Here is an 18,889-nt window from a genome sequence, read left to right on the forward strand (position 1 = left end):
TGTGCTATTTGCACTGTGTAGGGGAAAAGGAGCACAATAGTGACTCTTCTTACTAGAAAACAACTCTTGCTTGTAGGAGCAGAAACTGCATGTGATTCATCTCCGTTTACGACTGGGAAACAAACACTAGCTCGCCTTGAAAGAAACACACTCTGCTTTTGAGAAAAGAGCACTCTTCTAATCTACTGTGTTTCCTATAGGGCCAGAAGAGTGAGCTTGCTCAGAACAAAGGAACTATGCTTCCTACACACACGGGCCATATCAAGTTCAACTCTGCTTAGGAAGCTGACACGAACAGTAGCTTCTCTTCAGTCCAATACACTCTATTTGCTGGGAACAGACGCTAGTGTTATTTGCACAGTGTATGGCAAATGGAGTGCAATAGCAACCTTTCTTACCAGAAAACATCTCTTACTTGTAGGACCAGATACTGCATGTGATTCAACTCCATTTCTGACTGGGAAACAAACACTAGCTCGCCTTACAAGAAACACACTCTGCTTTTGAGAAAAGAGCACTCTTCTACTCTACTGTGTTTCCTATAGGGCCAGAACAGTGAGCTTGTTCAGAACAAAAGAACTGTGCTTCCTACACACACGGTTCATATCTAGTTCAACTCTGCTTAGGAAACTGACAAGAAAAGTAGCTTCTCTTCAGTCCAATACACTGTACTTGCTGGGAACAGACGCTAGTGCTATTTGCACTGTGTATTGGAAATGGAGCACAATAGTGACTCTTCTTTCCAGAAAACAACTCTTGCTTGTAGGAGCCAAAACTGCATGTGATTCAACTCCGTTTACGACTGGGAAACAAATACTAGCTCACGTTCCAAGAAACATACTCTGCTTTTGAGAAAAGAGCACTCTTCTACTCTACTGTGTTTCCTATAGGGCCAGAACAGTGAGCTTGCTCAGAACAAAAGAACTGTGCTTCCTACACAAACAGTTCATATCTAGTTCAACTCTGCTTAGGAAACTGACAAGAACAGTAGCTTCTCTTCAGTCCAATACACTCTACATGCTGGGAACAGACGCTAGTGCTATTTGCACTGTGTATGGCAAATGGAGCACAATAGTGACTCTTCTTACCAGAAAACAACTCTTGCTTTTAGGAGCAGAATCTGCATGTGATTCAACTGCGTTTATGACTGGGAAACAAACACTAGCTCGCCTTACAAGAGACACACTCTGCTTTTGAGAAAAGAGCACTCTTCTACTCTACTGTGATTCCTATAGGGCCAGAACAGTGAGCTTGCTCAGAACAAAGGAACTGTGCTTCCGACACACGGGCCATATCTAGTTCAACTCTGCTTAGGAAACTGACAAGAACAGTAGCTTCTCTTCAGTCCAATACACTGTAATTGCTGGGAACAGACGCTAGTGCTATTTGCACTGTGTATGGCAATGGGAGCTCAATCGTGACTGTTCTTAGCAGAAAACAACTCTTGCTTGTAGGACCAGAAACTGCATGTGATTCAACTCGATTTCGGACTGGGAAATAAATACTAGCTCGCCTTACAAGAAACATACTCTGCTTTTGAGAAAAGAGCACTCTTCTAATCTACTGTGTTTCCTATAGGGCCACAACAGTGAGCTTGCTCAGAACAAAAGAACTGTGCTTCCTACACACGGGCCATTTCTAGTTCATCTCTGCTTAGGAAACTGACAAGAACAGTAGCTTCACTTCAGTCCAATACACTGTACTTGCTGGTAACAGACGCTAGTGCTATTTGCACTGTGTATGGGAAAAGGAGCACAATAGTGACTCTTCTTAGCAGAAAACAACTCTTGCTTGTAGGAGCAGAAACTGCATGTGATTCAACTCCGTTTACGACTGCGAAACAAACACTAGCTCGCCTTAAAAGAAACATACTCTGCTTTTGAGAAAAGAGCACTCTTCTACTCTACTGTGTTTCCTATAGGGCCAGAACAGTGAGCTTGCTCAGAACAAAAGAACTGTGCTTCCTACACACACGGGCCATATCTAGTTCAACCCTGCTTAGGAAACTGACAAGAACAGTAGCTTCTCTTCAGTCCAATACACTGTACTTGCTGGGAACAGACGCTAGTGTATTTGTACTCTGTATTGCAAATGGAGCGCAATAGTGATTCTTCTTACCAGAAAACAACTCTTGCTTGTAGGAGCAGAAATTGCATGTGATTCAACTCCATTTCTGACTGGGAAGCAAATACTAGCTCGCCTTACAAGAAACATACTCTGCTTTTGAGAAAAGAGCACTCTTCTAATCTACTGTGTTTCCTATAGGGCTAGAACAGTGAGCTTGCTCAGAACAAAAGAACTGTGCTTCCCACACACGGGCCATATCTAGTTCAACCCTGCTTAGGAAACTGACAAGAACAGTAGCTTCTCTTCAGTCCAATACACTGTACTTGCTGGGAACAGACGCTAGTGCTATTTGCACTGTGTATGGCAAATGGAGCACAATAGTGACTCTTCTTACCAGAAAACAACTCTTGCTTTTAGGAGCAGAAACTGCATGTGATTCAACTCCGTTTATGACTGGAAAACAAACACTAGCTCGCCATACAAGAAACACACTCTGCTTTTGAGAAAAGAGCACTCTTCTACTCTACTGTGATTCCTATAGGGCCAGAACAGTGAGCTTGCTCAGAACAAAGGAACTGTGCTTCCTACACACACGGTCCATATCTAGTTCAACTATGCTTAGGAAACTGACAAGAACAGTAGCTTCTCTTCAGTCCAATACACTGTACTTGCTTTGAACAGACGCTAGTGCTATTTGCACTGTGTGTGGCAATGAGAGTGCAGTCTTGACTGTTCTTAGCAGAAAACAACTCTTGCTTGTAGGAGCAGAACCTGCATGTGATTCAACTCCATTTCTGACTGGGAATCAAATACTAGCTCGCCTTACAAGAAGCATACTCTGCTTTTGAGAAAAGAGCACTCATCTAATCTACTGTGTTTCCTATAGGGCCACCACAGAGAGCTTGCACAGAACAAAAGAACTGTGCTTCCTACACACGGGCCATTTCTATTTCATCTCTGCTTAGGAAACTGACAAGAACAGTAGCTTCTCTTCAGTCCAATACACTGTATTTTCTGGGAACAGACGCTAGTGCTATTTGCACTGTGTATGGGAAAAGGAGCGCAATAGTGACTCTTCTTACCAGAAAACAACTCTTGCTTGTAGGAGCAGAAACTGCATGTGATTCAACTCCGTTTACGACTGGGAAACAAATACTAGCTCACGTTACAAGAAACATACTCTGCTTTTGAGAAAAGAGCACTCTTCTACTCTACTGTGTTTCCTATAGGGCTAGAACAGTGAGCTTGCTCAGAACAAAAGAACTGTGCTTCCAACACACGGGCCATATCTAGTTCAACCCTGCTTAGGAAACTGACAAGAACAGTAGCTTCTCTTCAGTCCAATACACTGTACTTGCTGGGAACAGACGCTCGTGCTATTTGCACTGTGTATGGGAAAAGGAGCGCAATAGTGACTCTTCTTACCAGAAAACAACTCTTGCTTGTAGGAGCAGAAACTGCATGTGATTCAACTCCGTTTACGACTGGGAAACAAATACTAGCTCACCTTACAAGAAACATACTCTGCTTTTGAGAAAAGAGCACTCTTCTACTCTACTGTGATACCTAGAGGGCCAGAACAGTGAGCCTGCTCAGAACAAAGGAACTGTGCTTCCGACACATGGGCTATATCTAGTTCAAGTCTGCTTAGGAAACTGACAAGAACAGTAGCTTCTCTTCAGTCCAATACACTGTACTTGCTGGGAACAGACGCTAGTGCTATTTGCACTGTGCATGGCAAATGGAGCACAATAGTGACTCTTCTTACCAGAAAACAACTCTTGCTTTTAGGAGCAGAAACTGCATGTGATTCAACTCCGTTTATGACTGGGAAACATACACTAGCTCGCCTTACAAGAGACACACTCTGCTTTTGAGAAAAGAGCACTCTTCTACTCTACTGTGATTCCTATAGGGCCAGAACAGTGAGCTTGCTCAGAACAAAGGAACTGTGCTTCCGACACACAGGCCATATCTAGTTCAACTCTGCTTAGGAAACTGACAAGAACAGTAGCTTCTCTTCAGTCCAATACACTGTACTTGCTGGGAACAGACGCTAGTGCTATTTGCACTGTGTATGGCAATGGGAGCGCAATCGTGACTGTTCTTAGCAGAAAACAACTCTTGCTTGTAGGAGCAGAAACTGCATGTGATTCAACTCCATTTCTGACTGGGAAACAAGTACTAGCTCGCCTTACAAGAAACATACTCTGCTTTTGAGAAAAGAGCACTCTTCTAATCTACTGTGTTTCCTATAGGGCTAGAACAGTGAGCTTGCTCAGAACAAAAGAACTGTGCTTCCTACACACGGGCCATTTCTAGTTCATCTCTGCTTAGGAAACTGACAAGAACAGTAGCTTCTCTTCAGTCCAATATACTGTACTTGCTGGGAACAGACGCTAGTGCTATTTGCACTGTGTATGGGAAAAGGAGCGCAATAGTGACTCTTCTTACCAGAAAACAACTCTAGCTTGTAAGAGCAGAAACTGCATGTGATTCAACTCCGTTTACGACTGCAAAACAAACACTAGCTCGCCTTAAAAGAAACATACTCTGCTTTTGAGAAAAGAGCACTCTTCTAATCTACTGTGTTTCCTATAGGGCCAGAACAGTGAGCTTGCTCAGAACAAAGGAACTATGATTCCTACACACACGGGCCATATCTAGTTCAACTCTGCTTAGGAAACTGACAAGAACAGTAGCTTCTCTTCAGTCCAATACACTGTATTTGCTGGGAACAGACGCTAGTGTTATTTGCACTGTGTATGGCAAATGGAGTGCAATACTAACCTTTCTTACCAGAAAACAACTCTTGCTTGTAGGACCAGAAACTGCATGTGGTTCAACTCAATTTCTGACTGGGAAACAAACACTAGCTCGCCCTACAAGAAACACACTCTGCTTTTAGAAAAGAGCACTCTTCTACTCTACTGTGTTTCCTATAGGTCCAGAACAGTGAGCTTGCTCAGAACAAAAGAAATGTGCTTCCTACACACACGGGCCTTATCTAGTTCAACCCTGCTTAGGAAACTGACAAGAACAGTAGCTTCTCTTCAGTCCAATACACTGTACTTGCTGGGAACAGACGCTAGTGTATTTACACTGTGTAATGCAAATGGAGCGCAATAGTGATTCTTCTAACCAGAAAACAACTCTTGCTTGTAGGAGCAGAAACTGCATGTGATTCAACTCCATTTCTGACTGGGAAACAAATACTAGCTCCCCTTACAAGAAACATACTCTGCTTTTGAGAAAAGAGCACTCTTCTAATCTACTGTGTTTCCTATAGGGCTTGAACAGTGAGCTTGCTCAGAACAAAAGAACTGTGCTTCCGACACACGGGCCATATCTAGTTCAACCCTGCTTAGGAAACTGACAAGAACAGTAGCTTCTCTTCAGTCCAATACACTGTACTTGCTGGGAACAGACGCTAGTGCTATTTGCACTGTAGGTGGCAAATGGAGCACAATGGTGAAGCTTCTTACCAGAAAACAACTCTTACTCGTAGGACCAGAAACTGCATGTGATTCAACTCCATTTCTGACTGGGAAACAAATACTAGCTCGCCTTACAAGAAACACACTCTGCTTTTGAGAAAAGAGCACTCTTCTACTCTACTGTGTTTCCTATAGGGCTAGAACAGTGAGCTTGCTCAGAACAAAAGAACTGTGCTTCCGACACACGGGCCATATCTAGTTCATCTCTGCTTAGGAAACTGACAAGAACAGTAGCTTCTCTTCAGTCCAATACACTGTACTTGCTGGAAATAGACGCCAGTGCTATTGGCACCGTGAATCTCAATGGGAGCGCAATCGTGACTGTTCTTAGCAGAAAACAACTCTTGCTTGTAGGAGCAGAAACTGCATATGATTCAACTCTGTTTACGACTGGGAAACAAATACTAGCTCACCTTACAAGAAACATACTCTGCTTTTGAGAAAAGAGCACTCTTCTACTCTTCTGTGTTTCCTATAGGGCCAGAACAGTGAGCTTGCTCAGAACAAAAGAACTGTGCTTCCTACACACACAGTTCATATCTAGTTCAACTCTGCTTAGGAAACTGACAAGAACAGTAGCTTCTCTTCAGTCCAATACACTGTACTTGCTGGGAACAGACGCTAGTGCTATTTGCACTGTGTAAGGCAATGGGAGCGCAATCGTGACTCTTCTTACCAGAAAACAACTCTTGCTTGTAGGAGCAGAAACTGCATGTGATTCAACTCCATTTCTGACTGGGAAACAAATACTAGCTCGCCTTACAAGAAACATACTCTGCTTTTGAGAAAAGAGCACTCTTCTAATCTACTGTGTTTCCTATAGGGCCACAACAGTGAGCTTGCTCAGAACAAAAGAACTGTGCTTCCTACACATGGGCCATTTCTAGTTCATCTCTGCTTAGGAAACTGACAAGAACAGTAGCTTCTCTTCAGTCCAATACACTGTACTTGCTGGGAACTGACGCTCGTGCTATTTGCACTGTGTATGGGAAAAGGAGCGCAATAGTGACTCTTCTTACCAGAAAACAACTCTTGCTTGTAGGAGCAGAAACTGCATGTGATTCAACTCCGTTTACGACTGGGAAACAAACACTAGCTCGCCTTTCGAGAAACACACTCTGCTTTTGAGAAAAGAGCACTCTTCTACTCTACTGTGATTCCCATAGGGCCAGAACAGTGAGCTTGCTCAGAACAAAGGAACTGTGCTTCCGACACACGGGCCATATCTAGTTCAACTCTGCTTAGGAAACTGACAAGAACAGTACCTTCTCTTCAGTACAATACACTGTACTTGCTGGGAACAGACGCTAGTGCTATTTGCACTGTGTAAGGCAATGGGAGCGCAATTGTGACTCTTCTTACCAGAAAACAACTCTTGCTTGTAGGAGCAGAAACTGCATGTGATTCAACTCCATTTCTGACTGGGAAACAAATACTAGCTCTCCTTACAAGAAACATACTCTGCTTTTGAGAAAAGAGCACTCTTCTAATCTACTGTGTTTCCTATAGGGCCACAACAGTGAGCTTGCTCAGAACAAAAGAACTGTGCTTCCTACACATGGGCCATTTGTAGTTCATCTCTGCTTAGGAAACTGACAAGAACAGTAGCTTCTCTTCAGTCCAATACACTGTACTTGCTGGGAACAGACGCTCGTGCTATTTGCACTGTGTATGGGAAAAGGAGCACAATAGTGACTCTTCTTACCAGAAAACAACTCTTGCTTGTAGGAGCAGAAACTGCATGTGATTCAACTCCGTTTACGACTGGGAAACAAACACTAGCTCGCCTTGAAAGAAACCCACTCTGCTTTTGAGAAAAGATAACTCTTCTAATCTACTGTGTTTCCTATAGGGCCAGAAGAGTGAGCTTGCTCAGAACAAAGGAACTATGCTTCCTACACACACGGGCCATATCTAGTTCAACTCTGCTTAGGAAGCTGACACGAACAGTAGCTTCTCTTCAGTCCAATACACTGTATTTGCTGGGAAAAGACGCTAGTGTTATTTGCACTGTGTATCGCAAATGGAGTGCAATATTATCCTTTCTTACCAGAAAACAACTCTTGCTTGTAGGACCAGAAACTGCATGTGATTCAACTCAATTTCTGACTGGGAAACAAACACTAGCTCGTCCTACAAGAAACACACTCTGCTTTTAGAAAAGAGCACTCTTCTACTCTACTGTGTTTCCTATAGGGCCAGAACAGTGAGCTTGCTCAGAACAAAAGAACTGTGCTTCCTACACACACGGGCCATATCTAGTTCAACCCTGCTTAGGAAACTGACAAGAACAGTAGCTTCTCTTCAGTCCAATACACTGTACTTGCTGGGAACAGACGCTAGTGTATTTGCACTGTGTATTGCAAATGGAGCGCAATAGTGATTCTTCTTACCAGAAAACAACTCTTGCTTGTAGGAGCAGAAACTGCATGTGATTCAACTCCATTTCTGACTGGGAAGCAAATACTAGCTCGCCTTACAAGAAACATACTCTGCTTTTGAGAAAAGAGCACTCTTCTAATCTACTGTGTTTCCTATAGGGCTAGAACAGTGAGCTTGCTCACAACAAAAAAACTGTGCTTCCGACACACGGGCCATATCTAGTTCAACCCTGCTTAGGAAACTGACAAGAACAGTAGCTTCTCTTCAGTCCAATACACTGTACTTGCTGGAAATAGACGCCAGTGCTATTTGCACCGTGAATCTCAATGGGAGCGCAATCGTGACTGTTCTTAGCAGAAAACAACTCTTGCTTGTAGGACCAGAAACTGCATATGATTCAACTCTGTTTACGACTGGGAAACAAATACTAGCTCACCTTACAAGAAACATACTCTGCTTTTGAGAAAAGAGCACTCTTCTACTCTACTGTGTTTCCTATAGGGCCAGAACAGTGAGCTTGCTCAGAACAAAAGAACTGTGCTTCCTACACATGGGCCATTTCTAGTTCATCTCTGCTTAGGAAACTGACAAGAACAGTAGCTTCTCTTCAGTCCAATACACTGTACTTGCTGGCAACTGACGCTCATGCTATTTGCACTGTGTATGGGAAAAGGAGCGCAATAGTGACTCTTCTTACCAGAAAACAACTCTTGCTTGTAGGAGCAGAAACTGCATGTGATTCAACTCCATTTCTGACTGGGAAACAAACACTAGCTCGCATTTCGAGATACACACTCTGCTTTTGAGAAAAGAGCACTCTTCTACTCTACTGTGATTCCCATAGGGCCAGAACAGTGAGCTTGCTCAGAACAAAGGAACTGTGCTTCCGACACACGGGCCATATCTAGTTCAACTCTGCTTAGGAAACTGACAAGAACAGTACCTTCTCTTCAGTACAATACACTGTACTTGCTGGGAACAGACGCTAGTGCTATTTGCACTGTGTAAGGCAATGGGAGCGCAATTGTGACTCTTCTTACCAGAAAACAACTCTTGCTTGTAGGAGCAGAAACTGCATGTGATTCAACTCCATTTCTGACTGGGAAACAAATACTAGCTCTCCTTACAAGAAACATACTCTACTTTTGAGAAAAGAGCACTCTTCTAATCTACTGTGTTTCCTATAGGGCCACAACAGTGAGCTTGCTCAGAACAAAAGAACTGTGCTTCCTACACATGGGCCATTTGTAGTTCATCTCTGCTTAGGAAACTGACAAGAACAGTAGCTTCTCTTCAGTCCAATACACTGTACTTGCTGGGAACAGACGCTCGTGCTATTTGCACTGTGTATGGGAAAAGGAGCGCAATAGTGACTCTTCTTACCAGAAAACAACTCTTGCTTGTAGGAGCAGAAACTGCATGTGATTCAACTCCGTTTACGACTGGGAAACAAACACTAGCTCGCCTTGAAAGAAACCCACTCTGCTTTTGAGAAAAGAGCACTCTTCTAATCTACTGTGTTTCCTATAGGGCCAGAAGAGTGAGCTTGCTCAGAACAAAGGAACTATGCTTCCTACACACACGGGCCATATCTAGTTCAACTCTGCTTAGGAAGCTGACATGAACAGTAGCTTTTCTTCAGTCCAATACACTGTATTTGCTGGGAACAGACGCTAGTGTTATTTGCACTGTGTATCGCAAATGGAGTGCAATATTATCCTTTCTTACCAGAAAACAACTCTTGCTTGTAGGACCAGAAACTGCATGTGATTCAACTCAATTTCTGACTGGGAAACAAACACTAGCTCGTCCTACAAGAAACACACTCTGCTTTTAGAAAAGAGCACTCTTCTACTCTACTGTGTTTCCTATAGGGCCAGAACAGTGAGCTTGCTCAGAACAAAAGAACTGTGCTTCCTACACACACGGGCCATATCTAGTTCAACCCTGCTTAGGAAACTGACAAGAACAGTAGCTTCTCTTCAGTCCAATACACTGTACTTGCTGGGAACAGACGCTAGTGTATTTGCACTGTGTATTGCAAATGGAGCGCAATAGTGATTCTTCTTACCAGAAAACAACTCTTGCTTGTAGGAGCAGAAACTGCATGTGATTCAACTCCATTTCTGACTGGGAAGCAAATACTAGCTCGACTTACAAGAAACATACTCTGCTTTTGAGAAAAGAGCACTCTTCTAATCTACTGTGTTTCCTATAGGGCTAGAACAGTGAGCTTGCTCACAACAAAAAAACTGTGCTTCCGACACACGGGCCATATCTAGTTCAACCCTGCTTAGGAAACTGACAAGAACAGTAGCTTCTCTTCAGTCCAATACACTGTACTTGCTGGAAATAGACGCCAGTGCTATTTGCACCGTGAATCTCAATGGGAGCACAATCGTGACTGTTCTTAGCAGAAAACAGCTCTTGCTTGTAGGACCAGAAACTGCATATGATTCAACTCTGTTTACGACTGGGAAACAAATACTAGCTCACCTTACAAGAAACATACTCTGCTTTTGAGAAAAGAGCACTCTTCTACTCTACTGTGTTTCCTATAGGGCCAGAACAGTGAGCTTGCTCAGAACAAAAGAACTGTGCTTCCTACACACACAGTTCATATCTAGTTCAACTCTGCTTAGGAAACTGACAAGAACAGTAGCTTCTCTTCAGTCCAATACACTGTACTTGCTGGGAACAGACGCTTGTGCTATTTGCACTGTGCATGGTAAATGGAGCACAATAGTGACTCTTCTTACCAGAAAACAACTCTTGCTTTTAGGAGCAGAAACTGCATGTGATTCAACTCCGTTTATGACTGGGAAACAAACACTAGCTCGCCTTTCGAGAAACACACTCTGCTTTTGAGAAAAGAGCACTCTTCTACTCTACTGTGATTCCCATAGGGCCAGAACAGTGAGCTTGCTCAGAACAAAGGAACTGTGCTTCCGACACACGGGCCATATCTAGGTCAACTCTGCTTAGGAAACTGACAAGAACAGTAGCTTCTCTTCAGTCCAATACACTGTACTTGCTGGGAACAGACGCTAGTGCTATTTGCACTGTGTAAGGCAAAGGGAGCACAATCGTGACTCTTCTTACCAGAAAACAACTCTTGCTTGTAGGAGCAGAAACTGCATGTGATTCAAATCCATTTCTGACTGGGAAACAAATACTAGCTCGCCTTACAAGAAACATACTCTGCTTTTGAGAAAAGAGCACTCTTCTAATCTACTGTGTTTCTTATAGGGCCACAACAGTGAGCTTGCTCAGAACAAAAGAACTGTGCTTCCTACACATGGGCCATTTCTAGTTCATTTCTGCTTAGGAAACTGACAAGAACAGTAGCTTCTCTTCAGTCCAATACACTGTACTTGCTGGGAACTGACGCTCGTGCTATTTGCACTGTGTATGGGAAAAGGAGCGCAATAGTGACTCTTCTTACCAGAAAACAACTCTTGCTTGTAGGAGCAGAAACTGCATGTGATTCAACTCCGTTTATGACTGGGAAACAAACACTAGCTCGCCTTTCGAGAAACACACTCTGCTTTTGAGAAAAGAGCACTCTTCTACTCTACTGTGATTCCCATAGGGCCAGAACAGTGAGCTTGCTCAGAACAAAGGAACTGTGCTTCCGACACACGGGCCATATCTAGTTCAACTCTGCTTAGGAAACTGACAAGAACAGTAGTTTCTCTTCAGTCCAATACACTGTACTTGCTGGAAATAGACGCTAGTGCTATTTGCACTGTGTAAGGCAATGGGAGCGCAATTGTGACTCTTCTTACCAGAAAACAACTCTTGCTTGTAGGAGCAGAAACTGCATGTGATTCAACTCCGTTTACGACTGGGAAACAAACACTAGCTCGCCTAGAAAGAAACCCACTATGCTTTTGAGAAAAGAGCACTCTTCTAATCTGCTGTGTTTCCTATAGGGCCAGAAGAGTGAGCTTGCTCAGAACAAAGGAACTATGCTTCCTACACACACGGGCCATATCTAGTTCAACTCTGCTTAGGAAGCTGACACGAACAGTAGCTTCTCTTCAGTCCAATACACTCTATTTGCTGGGAACAGACGCTAGTGTTATTTGCACAGTGTATGGCAAATGGAGTGCAATAGCAACCTTTCTTACCAGAAAACATCTCTTACTTGTAGGACCAGATACTGCATGTGATTCAACTCCATTTCTGACTGGGAAACAAACACTAGCTCGCCTTACAAGAAACACACTCTGCTTTTCAGAAAAGAGCACTCTTCTACTCTACTGTGTTTCCTATAGGGCCAGAACAGTGAGCTTGCTCAGAACAAAAGAACTGTCCTTCCTACACACACGGTTCATATCTAGTTCAACTCTGCTTAGGAAACTGACAAGAACAGTAGCTTCTCTTCAGTCCAATACACTGTACTTGCTGGGAACAGACGCTAGTGCTATTTGCACTGTGTATCGGAAATGGAGCACAATAGTGACTCTTCTTTCCAGAAAACAACTCTTGCTTGTAGGAGCAGAAACTGCATGTGATTCAACTCCGTTTACGACTGGGAAACAAATACTAGCTCACCTTCCAAGAAACATACTCTGCTTTTGAGAAAAGAGCACTCTTCTAATCTACTGTGTTTCCTATATTGCCACAACAGTGAGCTTGCTCAGAACAAAAGAACTGTGCTTCCTACACATGGGCCTTTTCTAGTTCATCTCTGCTTAGGAAACTGACAAGAACAGTAGCTTCTCTTCAGTCCAATACACTGTACTTGCTGGGAACTGACGCTCGTGTTATTTGCACTGTGTATGGGAAAAGGAGCGCAATAGTGACTCTTCTTACCAGAAAACAACTCTTGCTTGTAGGAGCAGAAACTGCTTGTGATTCAACTCCGTTATGACTGGGAAACAAACACTAGCTCGCCTTTCGAGAAACACACTCTGCTTTTGAGAAAAGAGCACTCTTCTACTCTACTGTGATTCCCATAGGGCCAGAACAGTGAGCTTGCTCAGAACAAAGGAACTGTGCTTCCGACACACGGGCCATATCTAATTCAACTCTGCTTAGGAAACTGACAAGAACAGTAGCTTCTCTTCAGTCCAATACACTGTACTTGCTGGGAACAGACGCTAGTGCTATTTGCACTGTGTAAGGCAATGGGAGCGCAATCGTGACTCTTCTTACCAGAAAACAACTCTTGCTTGTAGGAGCAGAAACTGCATGTGATTCAACTCCATTTCTGACAGGGAAACAAACACTAGCTCTCCTTACAAGAAACATACTCTGCTTTTGAGAAAAGAGCACTCTTCTAATCTACTGTGTTTCCTATAGGGCCACAACAGTGAGCTTGCTCAGAACAAAAGAACTGTGCTTCCTACACATGGGCCATTTCTAGTTCATCTCTGCTTAGGAAACTGACAAGAACAGTAGCTTCTCTTCAGTCCAATACACTGTACTTGCTGGGTACAGACGCTCGTGCTATTTGCACTGTGTATGGGAAAAGGAGCGCAATAGTGACTCTTCTTACCAGAAAACAACTCTTGCTTGTAGGAGCAGAAACTGCATGTGATTCAACTCCGTTTACGACTGGGAAACAAACACTAGCTCGCCTTGAAAGAAACCCACTCTGCTTTTGAGAAAAGAGCACTCTTCTAATCTACTGTGTTTCCTATAGGGCCAGAAGAGTGAGCTTGCTCAGAACAAAGGAACTATGCTTCCTACACACACGGGCCATATCTAGTTCAACTCTGCTTAGGAAGCTGACACGAACAGTAGCTTCTCTTCAGTCCAATACACTCTATTTGCTGGGAGCAGATGCTAGTGTTATTTGCACAGTGTATGGCAAAAGGAGTGCAATAGCAACCTTTCTTACCAGAAAACATCTCTTACTTGTAGGACCAGATACTGCATGTGATTCAACTCCATTTCTGACTGGGAAACAAACACTAGCTCGCCTTACAAGAAACACACTCTGCTTTTGAGAAAAGAGCACTCTTCTACTCTACTGTGTTTCCTATAGGGCCAGAACAGTGAGCTTGCTCAGAACAAAAGAACTGTGCTTCCTACACACACGGTTCATATCTAGTTCAACTCTGCTTAGGAAACTGACAAGAACAGTAGCTTCTCTTCAGTCCAATACACTGTACTTGCTGGGAACAGACGCTAGTGCTATTTGCACTGTGTATGGGAAAAGGAGCACAATAGTGACTCTTCTTTCCAGAAAACAACTCTTGCTTGTAGGAGCAGAAACTGCATGTGATTCAACTCCGTTTACGACTGCCAAACAAACACTAGCTCGCCTTAAAAGAAACATACTCTGCTTTTGAGAAAAGAGCACTCTTCTACTCTACTGTGTTTCCTATAGGGCCAGAACAGTGAGCTTGCTCAGAACAAAAGAACTGTGCTTCCTACACACACGGGCCATATCTAGTTCAACCCTGCTTAGGAAACTGACAAGAACAGTAGCTTCTCTTCAGTCCAATACACTGTACTTGCTGGGAACAGACGCTAGTGTATTTGCACTGTGTATTGCAAATGGAGCGCAATAGTGATTCTTCTTACCAGAAAACAACTCTTGCTTGTAGGAGCAGAAATTGCATGTGATTCAACTCCATTTCTGACTGGGAAGCAAATACTAGCTCGCCTTACAAGAAACATACTCTGCTTTTGAGAAAAGAGCACTCTTCTAATCTACTCTGTTTCCTATAGGTCTAGAACAGTGAGCTTGCTCAGAACAAAAGAACTGTGCTTCCGACACACGGGCCATATCTAGTTCAACCCTGCTTAGGAAACTGACAAGAACAGTAGCTTCTCTTCAGTCCAATACACTGTACTTGCTGGGAACAGACGCTAGTGCTATTTGCACTGTGTATGGCAAATGGAGCACAATAGTGACTCTTCTTACCAGAAAATAACTCTTGCTCGTAGGACCAGAAACTGCATGTGATTCAACTCCATTTCTGACTGGGAAACAAATACTAGCTCGCCTTACAAGAAACACACTCTGCTATTGAGAAAAGAGCACTCTTCTACTCTACTGTGTTTCCTATTTGACCAGAACAGTGAGCTTGCTCAGAACAAAAGAACTGTGCTTCCGACACACGGGCCATATCTAGTTCATCTCTGCTTAGGAAACTGACAAGAACAGTAGTTTCTCTTCAGTCCAATACACTGTACTTGCTGGAAATAGACGCCAGTGCTATTTGCACCGTGAATCTCAATGGGAGCGCAATCGTGACTGTTCTTAGCAGAAAACAACTCTTGCTTGTAGGACCAGAAACTGCATATGATTCAACTCTGTTTACGACTGGGAAACAAATACTAGCTCAACTTACAAGAAACATACTCTGCTTTTGAGAAAAGAGCACTCTTCTAATCTACTGTGTTTCCTATAGGGCCAGAACAGTGAGCTTGCTCAGAACAAAAGAACTGTGCTTCCTACACACACAGTTCATATCTAGTTCAACTCTGCTTAGGAAACTGACAAGAACAGTAGCTTCTCTTCAGTCCAATACACTGTACTTGCTGGGAACAGACGCTAGTGCTATTTGCACTGTGCATGGCAAATGGAGCACAATAGTGACTCTTCTTACCAGAAAAAAACTCTTGCTTTTAGGAGCAGAAACTGCATGTGATTCAACTCCGTTTATGACTGGGAAACAAACACTAGCTCGCCTTTCGAGAAACACACTCTGCTTTTTAGAAAAGAGCACTCTTCTACTCTACTGTGATTCCCATAGGGCCAGAACAGTGAGCTTGCTCAGAACAAAGGAACTGTGCTTCCGACACACGGGCCATATCTAGTTCAACTCTGCTTAGGAAACTAACAAGAACAGTACCCTCTCTTCAGTACAATACACTGTACTTGCTGGGAACAGACGCTAGTGCTATTTGCACTGTGTATGGCAAATGGAGCGCAATAGTGACTCTTCTTACCAGAAAACAACTCTTGCTTGTAGGAGCAGAAACTGCATGTGATTCAACTCCATTTCTGACTGGGAAACAAATACTAGCTTGCCTTACAAGAAACATACTCTGCTTTTGAGAAAAGAGCACTCTTCTAATCTACTGTGTTATCTATAGGGCCAGAACAGTGAGCTTGCTCAGAACAAAAGAACTGTGCTTCCTACACACGGGCCATTTCTAGTTCATCTCTGCTTAGGAAACTGACAAGAACAGTAGCTTCTCTTCAGTCCAATACACTGAACTTGCTGGGAACAGACGCTAGTGCTATTTGCACTGTGTATGGGAAAAGGAGCACAACAGTGACTCTTCTTAGCAGAAAACAACTCTTGCTTGTAGGAGCAGAAACTGCATGTGATTCAACTCCGTTTACGACTGGGAAACAAACACTAGCTCGCCTTACAAGAAACACACTCTGCTTTTGAGAAAAGAGCACTCTTCTACTCTACTGTGTTTCCTATAGGGCCAGAACAGTGAGCTTGCTCAGAACAAAAGAACTGTGCTTCCTACACACACGGTTCATATCTAGTTCAACTCTGCTTAGGAAACTGACAAGAACAGTAGCTTCTCTTCAGTCCAATACACTGTACTTGCTGGGAACAGACGCTAGTGCTATTTGCACTGTGTATGGGAAAAGGAGCACAATAGTGACTCTTCTTTCCAGAAAACAACTCTTGCTTGTAGGAGCAGAAACTGCATGTGATTCAACTCCGTTTACGACTGCCAAACAAACACTAGCTCGCCTTAAAAGAAACATACTCTGCTTTTGAGAAAAGAGCACTCTTCTACTCTACTGTGTTTCCTATAGGGCCAGAACAGTGAGCTTGCTCAGAACAAAAGAACTGTGCTTCCTACACACACGGGCCATATCTAGTTCAACCCTGCTTAGGAAACTGACAAGAACAGTAGCTTCTCTTCAGTCCAATACACTGTACTTGCTGGGAACAGACGCTAGTGTATTTGCACTGTGTATTGCAAATGGAGCGCAATAGTGATTCTTCTTACCAGAAAACAACTCTTGCTTGTAGGAGCAGAAATTGCATGTGATTCAACTCCATTTCTGACTGGGAAGCAAATACTAGCTCGCCTTACAAGAAACATACTCTGCTTTTGAGAAAAGAGCACTCTTCTAATCTACTCTGTTTCCTATAGGTCTAGAACAGTGAGCTTGCTCAGAACAAAAGAACTGTGCTTCCGACACACGGGCCATATCTAGTTCAACCCTGCTTAGGAAACTGACAAGAACAGTAGCTTCTCTTCAGTCCAATACACTGTACTTGCTGGGAACAGACGCTAGTGCTATTTGCACTGTGTATGGCAAATGGAGCACAATAGTGACTCTTCTTACCAGAAAATAACTCTTGCTCGTAGGACCAGAAACTGCATGTGATTCAACTCCATTTCTGACTGGGAAACAAATACTAGCTCGCCTTACAAGAAACACACTCTGCTATTGAGAAAAGAGCACTCTTCTACTCTACTGTGTTTCCTATTTGACCAGAACAGTGAGCTTGCTCAGAACAAAAGAACTGTGCTTCCGACACACGGGCCATATCTAGTTCATCTCTGCTTAGGAAACTGACAAGAACAGTAGTTTCTCTTCAGTCCAATACACTGTACTTGCTGGAAATAGACGCCAGTGCTATTTGCACCGTGAATCTCAATGGGAGCGCAATCGTGACTGTTCTTAGCAGAAAACAACTCTTGCTTGTAGGACCAGAAACTGCATATGATTCAACTCTGTTTACGACTGGGAAACAAATACTAGCTCAACTTACAAGAAACATACTCTGCTTTTGAGAAAAGAGCACTCTTCTAATCTACTGTGTTTCCTATAGGGCCAGAACAGTGAGCTTGCTCAGAACAAAAGAACTGTGCTTCCTACACACACAGTTCATATCTAGTTCAACTCTGCTTAGGAAACTGACAAGAACAGTAGCTTCTCTTCAGTCCAATACACTGTACTTGCTGGGAACAGACGCTAGTGCTATTTGCACTGTGCATGGCAAATGGAGCACAATAGTGACTCTTCTTACCAGAAAAAAACTCTTGCTTTTAGGAGCAGAAACTGCATGTGATTCAACTCCGTTTATGACTGGGAAACAAACACTAGCTCGCCTTTCGAGAAACACACTCTGCTTTTTAGAAAAGAGCACTCTTCTACTCTACTGTGATTCCCATAGGGCCAGAACAGTGAGCTTGCTCAGAACAAAGGAACTGTGCTTCCGACACACGGGCCATATCTAGTTCAACTCTGCTTAGGAAACTAACAAGAACAGTACCCTCTCTTCAGTACAATACACTGTACTTGCTGGGAACAGACGCTAGTGCTATTTGCACTGTGTATGGCAAATGGAGCGCAATAGTGACTCTTCTTACCAGAAAACAACTCTTGCTTGTAGGAGCAGAAACTGCATGTGATTCAACTCCATTTCTGACTGGGAAACAAATACTAGCTTGCCTTACAAGAAACATACTCTGCTTTTGAGAAAAGAGCACTCTTCTAATCTACTGTGTTATCTATAGGGCCAGAACAGTGAGCTTGCTCAGAACAAAAGAACTGTGCTTCCTACACACGGGCCATTTCTAGTTCATCTCTGCTTAGGAAACTGACAAGAACAGTAGCTTCTCTTCAGTCCAATACACTGAACTTGCTGGGAACAGACGCTAGTGCTATTTGCACTGTGTATGGGAAAAGGAGCACAACAGTGACTCTTCTTAGCAGAAAACAACTCTTGCTTGTAGGAGCAGAAACTGCATGTGATTCAACTCCGTTTACGACTGGGAAACAAACACTAGCTCGCCTTACAAGAAACACACTCTGCTTTTGAGAAAAGAGCACTCTTCTACTCTACTGTGATTCCCATAGGGCCAGAACAGTGAGCTTGCTCAGAACAAAGGAACTGTGCTTCCGACACACGGGCCATATCTAGTTCAACTCTGCTTAGGAAACAGACAAGAACAGTACCTTCTCTTCAGTACAATACACTGTACTTGCTGGG

Source organism: Peromyscus eremicus, unplaced genomic scaffold (genome assembly GCF_949786415.1).
Source record: "Peromyscus eremicus unplaced genomic scaffold, PerEre_H2_v1 PerEre#2#unplaced_182, whole genome shotgun sequence".
NCBI classification, from domain to species: domain Eukaryota; kingdom Metazoa; phylum Chordata; class Mammalia; order Rodentia; family Cricetidae; genus Peromyscus; species Peromyscus eremicus.